At 33.3% G+C, this 14507-nt stretch overlaps 1 non-coding gene and 2 pseudogenes across 1 annotated transcript; 1 reads left to right on the top strand and 2 right to left on the bottom strand.

Moving 5' to 3' along the window:
* Positions 1-139: 139 nt before the first annotated feature.
* On the bottom strand, positions 140-1615 carry LOC148939657 (6-phosphogluconate dehydrogenase, decarboxylating pseudogene; annotated as a pseudogene).
* Positions 1616-4847: 3232 nt separating this feature from the next.
* On the bottom strand, positions 4848-5670 carry LOC148939656 (6-phosphogluconate dehydrogenase, decarboxylating pseudogene; annotated as a pseudogene).
* Positions 5671-12952: 7282 nt separating this feature from the next.
* On the top strand, positions 12953-13024 carry TRNAD-GUC (transfer RNA aspartic acid (anticodon GUC)). Its single transcript has one exon. It is a non-coding gene; the product is annotated as a tRNA-Asp (tRNA).
* The last annotated feature ends 1483 nt before the right edge of the window (positions 13025-14507 follow it).

Below are 14507 nucleotides of genomic sequence, written 5' to 3'. Positions count from 1 at the left end.
GTTACTATTGAGACGGGTCACTCTTACCATACAGTTTGCTTCCACATAACTGTTTGATGACTATGGGACGTGATAGCCTCTTTCTAGGTTGCCAACTACCACTGCAACGCGTATAAAGAAAACCTTTTAAACAAAAGAATTAAGCCAAATAATTGCTAGATGCTGTTTTTCCACCAGTTCCAGTCCAATTTGTATGAATAAAAACCCCAGGTTTTTCGTTTAGTTCGTAGGTATGAGCTCCAAAGTAATCACGTTGTGCCTGTATGAGATTGGCAGGGAGGCGAGCCGATCTATACCCATCGTAAAAAGCTAATGCAGTATAAAAGGTTGGAATAGGTATCCCCAAACGAGCAGCTTCAGATACAACTGTCCTCCAGGAATTTTGGCACTTGTGAATTGCACCCCGAAAGAAATCATCTAACAACAAATTAGTCAATTCCGGATTCTTATCAAATGCCTGCTTGATCTTACTAAGGAAAACACTTCTAATAATGCAGCCGCCACGCCACATGAGTGCAATATCACCATAGTTCAAGTTCCAGTTGAATACCTTTGCTGCTTCTCTGAGTAGCATATACCCTTGAGCATAGGAAACAATTTTCGATGCATAAAGAGCCTTGCGGATATGTTCCACGAAAGTTTCCTTATCACCTTCAAATTTACTGTCAGGTCCATTAAGTAATTTGCATGCAGCAACACGCTCATCTTTCAAGGAAGATAAAGAGCGAGCATAAACAGATTCTCCTATGAGAGTAACTGGAATTCCGTATTGTAAGGATGCAATAGCAGTCCATTTTCCCGTTCCTTTCTGACCAGCTGAATCACGAATTTTTTCTAACAGGTAATCACCATTGTCCTTGAATTTGAGAATATTTCTTGAAATTTCAATGAGAAAGGAATCCAATTCCCCATTGTTCCAATCATCGAACACTTTACTCATTTCCTCTTGATCCATTCTCAGTGCATCTTTCAATAATGAATAAGCTTCACATATGAGCTGCATATCCCCGTATTCAATACCATTATGAACCATCTTCACAAAATGACCAGCTCCTCCATCACCAGCCCAATCGCAACATGGTTCGCCATCGGCTATAGCTGCAATACTCTGGAATATATTTTTAATATGAGGCCAGGCATCTAGATTTCCACCAGGCATCAGTGAAGGACCATACCGGGCCCCTTCTTCACCACCTGAAACCCCAGATCCCACAAAAAGAATGCCCTTTTCTTTCAAGTCCTTGCAACGCCTGTTTGAATCTTGATATTCTGAGTTGCCGCCATCTATAATAATATCCCCAGGTTCTAACAAAGGTACTAATTGATTAACGAAGTTATCAACTGCTTCTCCTGCTTTCACCAACATCATGACTCGCCGAGGTTTTTTCAACTTGGCCACCATTTCTGTTAAGCTATGAGCACCTACAACTTGTGTATCTTTGGCTTCGTTTTGCAAAAAATCATCAACTTTGGAAGTTGTTCTATTGTACGCACACACTACAAAAACATGATCATTCATATTTAATATAAGATTCTGACCCATTACAGCTAGGCCGATAAGAGCAATGTCAGCATTTTTTTTTGTAGTATTTTCTTTTTCTGCAGCATTCTCGTTTTCTGCATCTTTTTCTTTTGCTACAGGAATTTTTCTTTTTGCAGCATTTTGTTTTTCATCGGATATACCATTGAAGACACTTTTAATCATTTTTGTATCAGAAGACATCATGCTCTTTGTTAATATTCATAAAACCGCGTGTCAAGTATCGAGAACCTATCAAAAATCAAAACTAATTTTAAAATTTTCAGTTATTTTTCTAGTTTTAATTAAAACATAAAAATTATTGCTCAGACAAAATAAACATTTTTGCAGTTTACATAATTACTTTAGCAGTCCGTGAAATAAAAATATTTTATTCAAAGTTTTAAGGAATTACTCTAGTATCAATTCACCAATCAGATTTTTATTAAAATTCTAAAGGAATTACTATATTTTGTATAACTATATCTACATGCTTTAGATCATGTTGAAAGTACTATTTTGATCTGCATGTGCAATATGATGTTAATACCATTTGCTGTTAGTGTTGTACAAAAATAGAGTTTTTCGCATAAAATCTTTTCTATTTACTATAACAATATTCTAGTAAAAAAACTGCAAATGAAAATCACAAACAGGAAAAACCAATGACCTTTTCTTATTTTGAATAGTAAGAGACGAGCCTTAGTGAATCATGCAGCTAACTAAGTTCAATAGGTGCCCTGGTTTGTTCTTTACTAGGTTTCAGCAAGCTCTACAGTCATGATACCGATAAAACTTACAAACTCAATTTATGATTAATGACCGCTTATACAATTTTCTTTCCTTTTTTTTCTCCTTAGCTAACTAACCATTGGAAAATCATAATGAGCTGTATAATGCCTCAATTTAAAGGAAATTGCTATATCTAGTGTCTTTTGTAATTCAAAATAAAATAGTTTTTAAAATAAAATCAGTTTTGACAAAAAGATGCATTTTCGTGTACAAGCTTGATGAATGAGGTTATCATCCTATAGGTTATAAGTTTTATACCGTAATAATTGAATGAAATATTTTATAAACGTTTATCTTCCGACAAGATAATTTTATTCTATTTTAGTTCTAAGTTCAGGATCGCTACGGTTATTATGTAAACTGCAAAAATATTTGGGGTGTCTGAACAATAATTTTTTTTTAATTAAAACTAAAAAAATACCTCAAAATTTTAAAATTAGTTTTATTTTTTGTTAGGTTCTAGCTACCCGACGTGTGTATTACCATATAAAACATTAATTTTTCTTATTTCAGTTTTCTGTTCAGAATCGCTAAAGTTATTATGTAAACTGCAAAAATACTTATGATGTTTGAGCAATAGTTTTAATTTTTAATTAAACTAGAAAAATACTTGAAAATTATTAAATTAGTTTTATTTTTGTTATAATAAAGAACCAAGTCTTGCCTATACCAAGATTCATTGGCAACTTCACTATACTTAATAATGGCATATTAAACGATGATCATCAGAAAATCACATTATAGTAGAGAACAATAGGAAAAATTTTCTGAAATTTATTTAATTTAAATTATCAATGAACTTGATCGAATCTTTATGTAATCTTCTGGCAAAAAATACAAAATTCCACATTTTTGCAGATAAGACCTTGAAACTTCTACGATATGGTTCTTTGATACGCTGAATCTGATGATGTGATGTTCATTACGATTCTATGATTTTTAGGGGGTGTTTTCCCCTTTTTTGAAAACAAGGCAGATTTTCTCAGGCTCTTAACTTTTGATGGTTAATAGTAAACCTGATAAAATATTTATATTTAAAATCAGCATAAAAATTTGGTTATTTTGATGTATTTATTGATATTAAAACTTCATTTTTATCAAAAACAGTTTGTTACCAAAAACTGTTTGATATACCATGATCATCCTTTAACATGTAAAACAGGAAAATTCCTACGGCTTTTTCTCATTTGGAAAAGTATGATACGAACCTCAAGGAATTGGGCCGCTAACTAAGTCCAATATATGCAATGGTTTCAGTATCCTAATGATCGTCTTTTAGTATAATTAAAAAAATAATAAGAGACTTCAAAGTTAATTGGTCTAAAATTATATAGAATAATTCTTTAACCATTTATATCAAGTCTTAGACATCACAAACTAAATGGCACATTTATAATAATAGTTACCACAGCACAAAGACGAAGGGACTATCCTTTGATGCGAAGGATTCGAGTTTAACGCTCTTGGTAACGATCGTTATTCAGAGTGGGCTCACAGAAAGTCTTATGGACCCCTACTTTTGGGGATTATGCTTTTTATTTCTTAAAGGTCCGGATTACCGCGAATCCGGAGTGCAGATCCTTTATTTTTATGCTGTAACCTGGATTATATAAAAAAACCTAATTGACAAATACCATCTATGATGAACTATATCGGTCCTTTATGTAAGTTGCTAGCTACCGCTGTAACCCAGATAATAAACTGATTACAAACAGGAAAAAGCCTAAGGATTTTTCTTCTTTGAAATAGTAAGAGACGAACCTCAAACAATCAAGAAGCTAACTAATTCCAATGTATGCAATTGCTTGTTATTCTAATGAAAATCTTTTAATGTAATAAGCCACTGAACAACTCTCTACGATGTTCCAGTTCCAAGCTATCTGTTGAATTATTAACCTATACTATAATTAAGTGGCATATAAAATATAGTATGGGCAAGAGGTTGTTCTTTATTATAATTCTGATATATCTATTGGTATTAAAATTATGTTTTTAAAGAGTTTCGAGTACTATTAAGACGATTCGCTCATACTATACAGTTCGTTACCACGAACTGTTTGAAAATATAATCGAGTGTTAATATTGTATTCACTTATTACTTCCTATATGGTTACTACCTACGATTATGACGATGCATCACATTGTTAATTTTACAACTTTAATTAATGATGTCATAGTGCAACTGGCTAGCATGATCGGCAATTAACCGAAAGATTGGCGGCTCAAAGCCACTCAGGGTCAATTTCTTTTTGTTTGTAATTCAGCTATCAATTAAACCATGATACCGACGATACTTACAAAATTCCGATTGTATTGATCCCTTATGTATGATCTCCTAATGATCGTCTTTTAACATAATTTCATTTACTATGGACTAAAGTTCGTTCTTTAATGTAAGTAATGCAACCCGGATTGACAACCCAGATTATGTAAACACTGAACAAAAGAACTAAGCCAAATAATTGCTAGATGCTGTTTTTCCTCCAGTTCCAGTCTAATTGCTATATATAAAAACCCCAGGTTTGTCGTTTAGTTCTTAGGTATGATTTCCGAAGCAATCACGCTATGCCTGTATAAGATTGGCAGGGAGGCGAGCCAATTTACACCCATCGTAAAAAGCTAATGCAGTAAAAAAGGTTGGAATAGGAATCCCCAAACGAGCAGCTTCAGATACAACTGTCCTCCAGGAACTTTGGCACTTGTGAATAGCACCCCGGAAGAAATCATCTAACAACAAATTAGTCAATTTTGGATTCTTATCAAATTCTTTCTTGATATAACTAAGGAAAACACTTCTAATAATACAGCCGCCACCAAACATGAGTGCAATATTACCATAGTTCAAGTTCTAGTTGAATACCTTTGCTGCTTCTCTGAGTAGCATATACCCTTGAGTGTACGAAACATTTTTCGATGCATAAAGGGTCTTGCGGATATGTTCCACATATGTTTTCTTATTGCCTTCAAATTTAATGTCAGGTCCTTTAAGTAATTTGCATGCAGCAACACGTTCATCTTCCAAGGAAGATAAAGAGCGAGCATAAGCAGATTCTCCTATGAGAGTAACTGGAATTCCGTATTGAACGGATGCAATAGTAGTCCATTCTGACGTTCCTTTCTGACCAGCTGAATCACGAATATTTTCTAACAGTTTATCACCATTCTTCTTGAATTTGGAAATATTTCTTGAAATTTCAATGAGAAAAGAATCCAATTCTCCATGGTTCCACTCTTCAAACGCTTTACTCACTTCCTCTTGATCCAGTCTCAGTGCATCTTTCAAAAACGAATAAGCATCACATGTGACCTGCATATCCCCGTACGCAATACCATTTATGAACCATCTTCACAAAATGACCAGCTCCTCCGTCATCTGATTTAACATAATTTGTTCTTTAACTTAAATTTTATTTGTCATATATTTTAAAATATACTACATGGTATAGTGGTAGGGATAGCTAGCTTTCAGCCATTTCTCCCAAATTTGATTCCCGGCATGCTAAATTTTTACTTATGATGATTTCTTAAGAAATATAATGAAAATAAAATTGTTCTATACTATCATTTATAAGGATATGTATGTGCTTTTCGGACTACAGCTCGTTCCATAATGTAATAACAAATAATTTTTTTTGTTAAAACCCTCCAAAAATTACTGCATTTTACATAATAATGGTAAATTATATAAATTAACCGTATTGACAAGCACCATATATGATGAATTATATTGGTCCTTTATGTAATGAAGAAAAGTGATAAAAGTAATAAAAATGAAGTTTTTTGTATTAGAAATTATCCTATTTTTCTATTAAAAATTGTACTCGAACTTTTAATGAGCCCTCATCCGACATTCTAGCACCACTGAGTCGATACAATAACCCCATGTAAAAAAAGGCAAATAAACACGCATCCGTGATCTTTCTTGTGCATTGTACATAATATATGATAATTATATAAAAAAACCTAATTGACGAATACCATTTATGATGAACTATATCGGTCTTTTATGTATAAACAAAAATCAACTATCATATATAATATATGATAGACAAATTTTTTGACAAATCAGTTTTGTCAAATAAGCTGCATTTTTGATGTATTTTCATACTGCCCTCTTTTCAAAGATAGTTGACTTTTTTACATAACCCTTATACATAAAGGACCGGTATAGTTCATCATAAATGGTATTCGTCAATTAGGTTTTTCTTATATAACTATCATATATTATATATGATACTTTAGGAATATATATATATTATAAATATAAATATATATAAATATATATAAATATCTATAATCATATATATTATATATGATAGTTATATAAGAAAAACCTAATTGACGAATACCATTTATGATGAACTATACCGGTCCTTTATGTATAAAAAAATCAACTATCTTTGAAAAGAGTGCAGCATGAAAATACATCAAAAATGCAGCTTTTTTGAAAAAACTGATTCTACTTTAAAAATATTTTCTTTTTAATTACAAAAGGTACTAGATGCAGCAATTTACTTTTAAATGAGTGATTATACAGCTCATTATGATTTTTAAGTGCCCAGCTAGTTGAGGAGTCAAATCAAGCGGAAAGAAAAAAAGATGCCGTTAGTGAAGAGTATCGTGGTTAAAGTCAATTTTCTTGATCTTCAAGCTAATATATTTTCCTTATTATTTAAGTCAAGGTACGTTAAGTTTGCTGTATAGAAGATTTGGACAAGGCGTGATTCCCGGCATGCTAAATTTTTACTTATGATGATTTCTTAAGAAACATAATTAAAATAAATTTGTTCTATACTATCATTTTGATATGATAGTATAGCAGTATGATAGTATAGCCGCATAAACAATGCAGTATGTGCTGCATCGTTTTCTATATTGGTTAGTTACTATGGACTACAGCTCGTTCCTTAATGTAATCTGTGGAATTACTAACCTATGCTATAATTAAGTGGCGTATAAAATTTAGTATAGGCAAGAGGTCGTTCTTTATTATAATTTTCATGTCTATGATTTGCAAACCATTGTTGCATGGTTTTTCAGATGAGAATCTACCTATTCTCAATATTTTTTTCTGAAATATATATCTTAGGAATAGCTATGGGTATTAACTTGATCTTTATTAGAAATGCAATGACTTCTAGTTATAGTATATTACTTTTCCCTGTTTGGTTTTGATAAAAGGCACATATACAAGGTGGATTTCACCCTAGGCCTCCCTTAACAATAGTTATTTGTACAATTTCACCTTTTTTTTTTACAAATAACAACATAAGCCAGAGATATGTTATCACGTTCGGAAACGAAGAACTCGAAGACAAAAAAAAAATGTATAACAACTTTCGTCACATACATGACACAAGCTTTAGACAGGCTAGACATGACTTTCGACAAAACAAACGAAGAATACGAAGCAAAAAATATACAAATAAAAAATCTAAGACAACTTTGGTCACGTGCTCCCCGTAAGCTTGACGTAAATACTTTCTAAGACCACACTTATTTTTATATATTATTTCTTCGTATTCCGCGTTTTTTGTTGAACGTCATGCGAAGCCGTTGTGGTCCTAGAACGCATTCAACTTAATACCTTTAATACTTTAATACGTTCCTTAGAATAATTTCCTATGCAAGTTAGTATAGGCAAGAGTTCATTCTTTATTATAATGAATTTCATATGAAAAAGGAGCATAAATTTATTGAAAGCTTTGTCGTAGAAAGTCAAAAAGGGCTCATTCGACTGGAAATTCAAAGTGCTAGTGCTCTTTTCAATAATCGAAAGTGACTGGAGGGCAACTAACCCCCCTCTCTCGCCCACCTTTTCCCCAAACACATCCAATCAAAATTTTGAGCTACCCATTTTGTCCAACGTAGTTGAAAGTTTTGGAAATTAGGTCTTTAAGGGTGACACCCCCCCCCCCTCCGCAAAGCCCTCAGGGCAAGGGGTGTACGTAATACCCTGGGTGCATATAAGGTTTTTATACAAAGTGTTGTCTTAGAAACTTCAAAAAGGGCATATTCGATTGGATATTGAAATGGCTAGTGCCCTTTTCAATAGTCGAAAGTAATTGAAGGGCAACTAACCCCCTCGCACAGCCACCATGTCCCCAAACAATCACAATCAAAATTTTGAGCTAGCCATTTTTTTCAACGTAGTTGAAAGTTTAGGAAATTAGGTCTTTGAGGATGACGACCCCCCCCCCAAAAAAAAACCCTCGGGGCAAGGGTTGTAAGTTATGCCCTGGTAGCACATATGGTTTGTGTAGAAAGTCTTTTCGTAGAAACTTCAAAGAGGGTTCATTTAATTGAAAATTGAAAGGGCTAGTGCCCTTTTTAATAGTCGAAAGTGAATGGAAAACAACTAGCTCCCCCCCCCTCTCACGCTCACCATTTACCCACACATTCAATCAAAGTTTTGAGATAGCCATTTTGTTCAACGTAGTTGAAAGTTCTGGAAATTATGTATTTAAGGATGACAAACCCCCGAGAGCCCCCAGGGCAAAGGTTGTAAGTTATGCCCTGGGGGCATATAAGGTTTTTATTGAAAACTTAGTCATAGAAATTTGAAAAAGGGCACATTTGATTGGAAATTCAAAGGGCTAGTGCCCTTTTAAATAGTCGAAGCGATTGGAGGACAACTGCCCCCCCCTCTCACACCCACCATTTCCCCACACACCTTCAATCAAAATTTTGAGATAGCCATTGTTTTCAACGTAGTTGAAAGTTTTACAAATTAGCTCTTTGAAGATTACAACCCCTCCACAGCCCTTAGGGTAAGGGTTATAAGTTATGCCCTGGTGGCAGGTTTGTATAGAAAGCGTTGTTGTAGAAACTTCAAGAAGGGTTTATTCGATTGGAAATTGAAAGGGCTAGTACCCTTTTTAACAATCAAATGATTTTCCCCACCATCTCCCCAAACACATTCAATCAAAATTTTGAGATGACCGTTTTGTTTAACTTAGTTATAAGTTCTGCAAATTAGGTTTTTGAGGATGACAACCCCCCCCCCACCCTCAACCCTCAGGGCAAGGGTTGTAAGTTATGCCCTGGGGGCATATAAGGTTTTTATTATTGGGAATTGAGAGGGCTAGTGCCTTTATTAATAGTCAAAAGCGATTGAAAAGTGAATGCCCCCCCCCATAACCATCATTTCCCCAAACACTTACGATCAACATTTTGATATAGCAAATTTATTGATCGTAGTTGAAGGGTCCGTAAATTATGTTTTTGAGTATGACAATCCCCCCCCCCCAGCCCTCAGGGCTAAGGTTATAAGTTATGTCCTGGGGGTATATAATGTCATATAGAAAGATTTGTTGTAAAAACTTAAAAAAAGGGCTCTTTCGATTGGAAATTGAGAGGGCTATTGCCTTTTTTAATAGTAGAAAGTGTTCATATGGAGAATCTCCCCCCACGCCCATCGTTTCCCCAAATATTTCTGATCAACATTTTGATATGGCCATTTTGTTCAAGGTAGTTGAAAGGTCTGGAAATTATGTCTTTTAGGATAACAACCCTCCCCCCATAGCCTTAAGGACAAGGGGCGTAAGTTATACCTTTGGGGCATTTAACGTTTTTATAAAAAATTTTGTCGTAGAAGCTTCAAAAAGGGCTCATTGGATTGGAAATTGAGAGGACTAGTGCCGTTTTTATTAGTCGAAAGTGATCAGAGGGCAAATGTCTCCCTCCACGACTATCATTTCCTCAAACACTTCCATCCAAATTTTGATATAGCCATTTTGCTAAGCCTATCAGAAAGGTCTGAAAATTATGTTTTTGAGGATAAAAAATCCCCCCAGCCCTCAGGGCAAGGGTTGTATGTTTTTCCCTGGGCACATATATGTTTTTCATTTGAAAGTGAGGTCGTACAAACTTCAAAGGCGGCTCATTGGATTGGTAATCAGACGCTCCAGTGCCCTTTTTAAGAGTCAGTGATCTGAGGGCAGCTACTCTCCCCCCCCCTACACACACGTCATATTGTCCCGAAATGCGTGTAAGATAAATTTTGAGATAGCTATTCTATTCAAAATAGTCTAAATATCATATAACAAGGCTTTTGGCGTTGAAACAAACCCCAAAGACTAGGGGCGAGGGTTGTAAGTTATGCCCAGGGGTATTAAAGATTTTCACGGAAGGGATGGTTGTTTAACTTCAGAAGAGGCTCAGACCTTCTCCCTGAAAAAGACTATGTCAATATAAAACGATTAGAAATTAATCAAAAAAACTTTTTGCACAAAGTAAGTTTTTCAAAAAAAAAGTAAATAACTCCATTCAACCAAAAATGAACAAAAATAGAATCAAATAATCTACCAAGCATACAACTACCACAAATCAGTATTGTTACAAATCAAACTCAAAACGAGCAGAAATTAATCTGAGTAGGGTTCTAAACCCTATGCTTTCTAAAAGCCAGAATATAATTTGTACTTTAACGGAAAAAAAATCTTTTAAATGTTTTCACTTTTATAACTTTGAGAAATCTAAAATTAATTAAGATTTTAAGGAATAAATATAAGACTTATGTATATTAAACTCACAATGCACATTTTTTTCAGTAAATTCATTTGATTTTTACCAGTAAAGTACAAATTATATTCTTGCTTTTAGAAAGCATAGGGTTTAGAAACCTACTCAGATTAATTTCTGCTCGTTTTGAGTTTGACTTATTTTAATTTCTGTTTGTTTTGGGTTTCATTTATTTATTAATACTGATTTGCGGTAGTTGTACGCTTGGTAGATTATTTGATTCTATTTTTGTTCATTTTTGGTTTAATGGAGTTCTTTACTTTTTTTTTTGAAAAACTTACTTTGTTGCAAAAAGTTTTTTTGATTAAAAACAAACAAAGTCAATAAGTAAGGAGAACGGAATTTAGTGCACCTCAAGCTTAATTTATGTAGATTTGATCAACAGAAAAATCTAATATATTAATAATTATTGCTTTTAGTGGCTATAATGTTTTATTTATGAGGCAAAATTTATACTAACTTTACCTTAAGGATCACAATTTTTAGTGGCCTGAAAATGTTAATAACATTATATATATTATACACTACATTTACATAACATAACATTTTTATGTTACAGCATATAAAGAATAAAATTATATTCGTACATGCAATAAATGAACGTTATAGCAGTGCATATAGTATGACATCCATTTTTGATTATAAATTATACAGATCTCTATGATTTTCCAGTGTCCAGCTAGCTGAGGAGGAAAATCATGCGGAAAGAAAAAAATATCCCGTTTGTGGAGAATAACGTGGTAAAAGTCAATTTTCTTGATTTTCAAGCCAATATATTTTCTTTGATATTCAAGCCAAAGGGCAGTAAGTTTCCTTTATAGAGGTTTCGGACAAGGTGGTTCTAATGGTGTACTTTTTGTATTGATCTGACTCTTTTTTTAGGAGTTGGGGGGTTTTATATTTCTTAACATTGGAGGTGATCGTCTCTTACTAGGTTGCTAGCTACCACTGCAACCCGGATATTTCTTAACATTGGAGGTGATCATCTCTTACTAGGTTGCTAGCTACCGCTGCAACCCGGATGTAAAACTAGCAAAACATTTTTTAAGCCTGATGAAGATTTAACTAATGTGTCAAAAGTAAGGTTGCAAGTCGACGATTTTGTTTTGGCCTTATTATAATTGGTATGCTGAAATAATAATATGCATATGGCTCTTAAATCATACCTCTTTATGGTTCCATATGGTCTAGTGGCTAGGATAGTTAACTTTCACTTAAAAGGCTCAGGTTCGATTCCCGGTGTGGGAAAATTTTTAACTCTATAATCTTCGAACATTTGAACCTTTTATAATTTATAATGATGTATAATATAAATACTGTAATCTTAACTATAGTGAAGTTGCGTATGCAAGTTAGTATAGGGAAGAGTTCGATCTTTATTATAACTTTGAAAAGACAGCAGTATGAAAAGACATCAAAAAAGCAGTTTTTAGTGGAAAAATTGATTTGATTTAAAATATATAAAAAAATTGAATTAAAAATTGAACTAGATCTAGTAAATTACTTTAAAATGAGCCATTGAACAGCTCTCTATGACGTTCCAGTGCCAAGCTATCTGTGGAAAAAAATATAAAATAAAAAATAAAAACACCGTTCGGGCAGAATGATGTAGTAACTGCCACTTTTCTTGATTTTCATGCCAAAAAATTTCCCTTGCAATAAAAGCCAAATGACAGTAAGTTTCCTATATAGGGGTTTCAGACAAGGTGGTTCTAATGGTGTACTTTTTGTTTTTATCTTACTCTTTTTTAGGAGTTATGCGTTATTATACTTCTTAGAATTGGACGTGATCGTCTCTTACTAGGCTTCTAGCTACCGCTGCAACCCAGGTAAAAACCTCAAACAATAAAGTAGCTAACTAATTTCATTGTATGCAATGGTTTGTTATTCCAATGATCATCTCTTAATGTAATTTGTTTATTTCTTAACATTGGACGTGATCGTCTCTTACTAGGTTGCTAGCTACCACTGCAATCCGGATTATTACATTTTTAACTTTGGGCGTGATCGTCTCTTGCTAGGAGGATGCTAGCTACCGCTGTAACCCCGATTAACATGTAAAAAGATGTATTAAGGAATTAATCTATCATGACTTATTTGTAACTTATATATTATAAGTCTCCGATAGTACAGTGGTAAGTATCCCTGCCTGTCACGCGGAAGACCGGGGTTCGATTCCCCGTCGGAGAGAATTTTTAATATATTAAGTTTAAAGCAATATTTCTTGAAAATTAAAAAGATACTCAGTTTAGCTACCTCCTAACCAAAACTTTAATATAAATTAGTATAGGGAAGAGGTCGTTCTTTATTATAATCAATTTACAAAGATCAGTCTGCATTTTTGCCATCTTCTTGTATTTCTGAATGTAATTTTTCCCTTTGTCCTTATGCGTTCTTCGGTACAACCTCGCAGAGAATTTAATTTTTTCATTATAGCTTTTGTCACCCCAGTATCTACCCATTATTCTGGTAGCAACTTTTTTCTTATGTTTGTTTCGGTAATCTATATCGTTATCATACCGTTCCTTGCTCTTTTGTTTCGCTGTCTCAATTTTCCCTTCTCGATACCCCTGATCCGTAAGATACCTCTGTTTTGCTCTGTCATATTTCATTTTCTTAAATCCTGGATCACAAGACATCTTAGTAGCAATCCTTACGCGTGCTCGAGCTTTATTGCGTTTGGTGGCATTTTTATCTCTTTTAAATAAACTTTTCTTATATTTCAGGATGTTAGCTTTATTTTTTGTGTAGTAAAGTTTTCTATTAGTAGAAATTTGGATTGTTCTATTTTGATATTGTTTTTGGTTATTCTTTCTTTTTTTCCACTCGCGTGAGACCATATTTTTTCAAGATTTAAAATTATTAAGCACACAAAATCCCGTGTCGAGTATCTAAAACCTAGCATAAAACAAAACTAATTTTAAAATTTTCAGGTATTTATCTTGTTTGAATTACAAAATTAGTATTATTGGTTAGACACCATAAATATTTTTGCAGTTTAAATAATAAGTTTAGTGATTCTGGACTGAAAACTAAAATAATTGCAATTATGAGACAATAATATGGAGATATGTACTTTACGGGTTACAGGATACAATAATAAATTTGAACTGAGATGAAAAAAAAATTTCTTCCAGGAGACAAAAAGCAAAACTAATTTTAGAATTTTCATGTATTTTTGTTGTTTAAATTAAAAAATTACTATTACTGATTAGGCATCATAAATATTTTTGCAGTTTACATAATAATTTTAGCGATTAAGCCAAAAAAGAAAATTTTGGTTCCAGGAGTTTCGGTTACTATTGAGACAAGTAGCTATTATTACTATAGAGTTCATTACATGGACTGTTTTATTGCTTCAAAATTCAAATATCTTTGAAAAGACTGCAGTATGAAAATACATCAAAAATGCAATTTTTTTGACAAAATTGATTCTACTTTAAAAAGTATTTTATTTTTTAAATACAAAAGTGACTAGATGTTGCAATTTCCTTTAAAATGAGCTATTATACAGCTCTCTATGATTTTCCAGTGCCCAGCTAGCTGAGCAGAAAGAAAAAGCGGAAAGAAAAAAATATCCCGTTTGTGGAGAATAACGTGGTAAAAGTCAATTTTCTTGATTTTCAAGCCAATATATTTTCTTTGTTATTCAAGCCAAAGGGCGGTAAGTTTC

The sequence above is a fragment of the Artemia sp. Qi Xiang Cuo genome, chromosome 21 (genome assembly GCF_049724085.1).
Source record: "Artemia sp. Qi Xiang Cuo chromosome 21, ASM4972408v1, whole genome shotgun sequence".
NCBI classification, from domain to species: Eukaryota; Metazoa; Arthropoda; class Branchiopoda; order Anostraca; family Artemiidae; genus Artemia; species Artemia sp. Qi Xiang Cuo.
Note: the sequence above shows the minus strand (reverse complement) of the source record. Positions and strands in the feature narration are given on the sequence as shown.